At 47.4% G+C, this 2,261-nt stretch overlaps 1 protein-coding gene across 1 annotated transcript in view; it reads left to right on the top strand.

The window, feature by feature from the left end:
* LOC113214365 (uncharacterized) overlaps window positions 1-2,261 on the top strand; it is a 5,219-nt gene that overhangs the window by 1,745 nt on the left and 1,213 nt on the right. The gene's annotated exons all lie outside the window — the stretch shown is intronic.

Below are 2,261 nucleotides of genomic sequence, written 5' to 3'. Positions count from 1 at the left end.
TTAATTTAAGTAAAACACAATATTGATATTTCTTAAGGGGGCTTTTATCTCCCAAAATGCATTTTGACTTTCTGAGCCACTGTAGGTGTAGAGATGGAACCTGCTTAGGGTATATTTAAGGTATATTTCTCAACTCAAGGGATGGCTTAACACATTAACAATTTCAGAATGCCAGAAACTTTTTTTTTATCACCACTTTCTCCGGAGAAATCTTGCGCGTAAACTTTAAAAGAAGATATCCTATAAAAATAGAAGTACACACTTGGGACCACTTTAAAGTAAAGTTTCTGGCATTCTAAAATTGTTAATGTGTTAAGCCATCCCTTGAGTTGCGATTCACTCATTCAGAAAGTACGACCGTCATTTGCACTTTAAAATCTGATAGGTAAAGAAAATGCTAGCTCTCATGGCGCCTGATAGGTAGGCAACATGTTGCGTGTACCGCGGGGTGGCCTACCCTGAGGTTCGCAGGCGCCGAGCTCCCGGATTTTGCTGAATGAAGCTGACGACGCGGTGACGTTCGGAGGGCCGTCGTCGGCGTCCTGGAGCTGCCCGATGATGTGTCCGGTCGGCCTCGGCACCGCCAGAATGGAACTCGGGGTGTCAAACAACCGCCACCTAACGAATTTTAGCGACATCCGTGCCGTTCGGAGGGGCGTCGTCGGCGTCCTGGAGGTGCCCGATGACGCCCTCGACACCACCGGAATCGAACTCAGCGTGACAACTTACCCTCGCATATGAAATTTGATCGAGATCGGCGATCTGCCCCTCCCCCACCCGTCCCACCACAGCCAGGGCACACAGCGGCCCGCCACTTTTAGGCTATCTTCTAAATGCTGTAGCTCGTAAACGAGACCCATAATAACGACATCCGCCGTCGCTAACATTTAGATAAATGTTCAAAGAATAGTTTCCATCTGCCGTACGGTCAGTTTTGGATCCGGGCATACGAATGGTTTGCAACCGCGTAAAACCCTACAAAACCCGTTTTTGGCCGAATTGACTGTGATGACATGTCCAAAAGTAATTTTCGACGCCGAATTTGGATTCAGCTCGATTTTTTACGTCAGAAAACCGGTACGATCATCAAAATCGGACGTTTTTACGTGGAGTTACGGGAATTTAAAGATTTTCACTAAAAAGACCTAAAGAAAAAGCCTAAAAACTTCAAAATGCCATAACTCCTGAACCGTTTGTCCCACAGGGCTCAGATTTTTACTGAATACTCTTCTTTTAGTAGACAACTAATGGACAAATAACGGGCGAAATCGTCAAGGGTCACTTTTGACTCCTGTAAATTCGAAATGGAATGCCTCTGAATACGAATTCAAGAATTATTCCAGTCTATAATATTTCAGTGGGAGATCACAGGACGCATTCTGCAGAAGTACGTAGATAATTTACAAATCTTAATTCACATTTAATTACGTATTTATACACAAAAAGATTTGGGTTGTGTTCTGTGTCTCCTATACTTTGTAATGTTTTGAAGGGTCTAAGACCAAGTTAGTGTGAAGAGGGGCGTAGAGACAGTTTGCGAGTGATACTTTTCAATAGAGAAATGGTTTGAAAATAATGTTTCTGAATTCATTTAGTTTTGTCGCTTCATAGAGAGCGCGCGTTCTTCAGCCGAGACGGTCCAAGCCGAGCTCCGAGCTGCGCTTCGAGCCGAGTGACGAGCCGAGTCTGCCGGAGGGAGGGGGAGGGGAGCCTGCGTATAACCAGGTATAGCTATGGGCTGTGCGGCATGGGCACGGTCGGAGCGCGATGGCCGCATCCAGCGCCCCTACACTACTGGATGACGTCATGCCTGGTGCCTCTCAGCGCTCCGCATGAGAGTACAAGCAATGATACATAGTTAAGTAAAGTATTATTACTTTCAGTTGTGTATAATGTATCATCTGCTAAAAACGCACCCCCAGCGACTAAAATTTAATTAAATTGGTTATCTATTTTTTAGTCCCTCGCGTTGTCGCCCCGCCGCCCTGCCGCCTTGGCTCTGGACCCTCGCTTTGACTCTCTCGGCCTAGGACCCTCGCTTGGGCCCCTGACCGATGTCGTCACAACACATGTAAGGCTGTCATCATGGTGGGTTGGGTTACTACTAGCCGCGAGACACGCATGTTGCTGGCAATGCCGGGAACCGAACCCCGGCCGTGCCAACTCAGCGCTCACGCTTCGTTCGTAACTTACTGAGCCATGGAGCCCCGATGAGGGTCGTCGTGCAGGTAGCCCATAACACTCCAGAGGCTGCAGCCTCT

The sequence above is a fragment of the Frankliniella occidentalis genome, unplaced genomic scaffold, assembly GCF_000697945.3.
Source record: "Frankliniella occidentalis isolate FOCC.00 unplaced genomic scaffold, Focc_3.1 Scaffold525, whole genome shotgun sequence".
NCBI classification, from domain to species: domain Eukaryota; kingdom Metazoa; phylum Arthropoda; class Insecta; order Thysanoptera; family Thripidae; genus Frankliniella; species Frankliniella occidentalis.
This window is presented reverse-complemented; position numbering and strand designations above follow the sequence as displayed.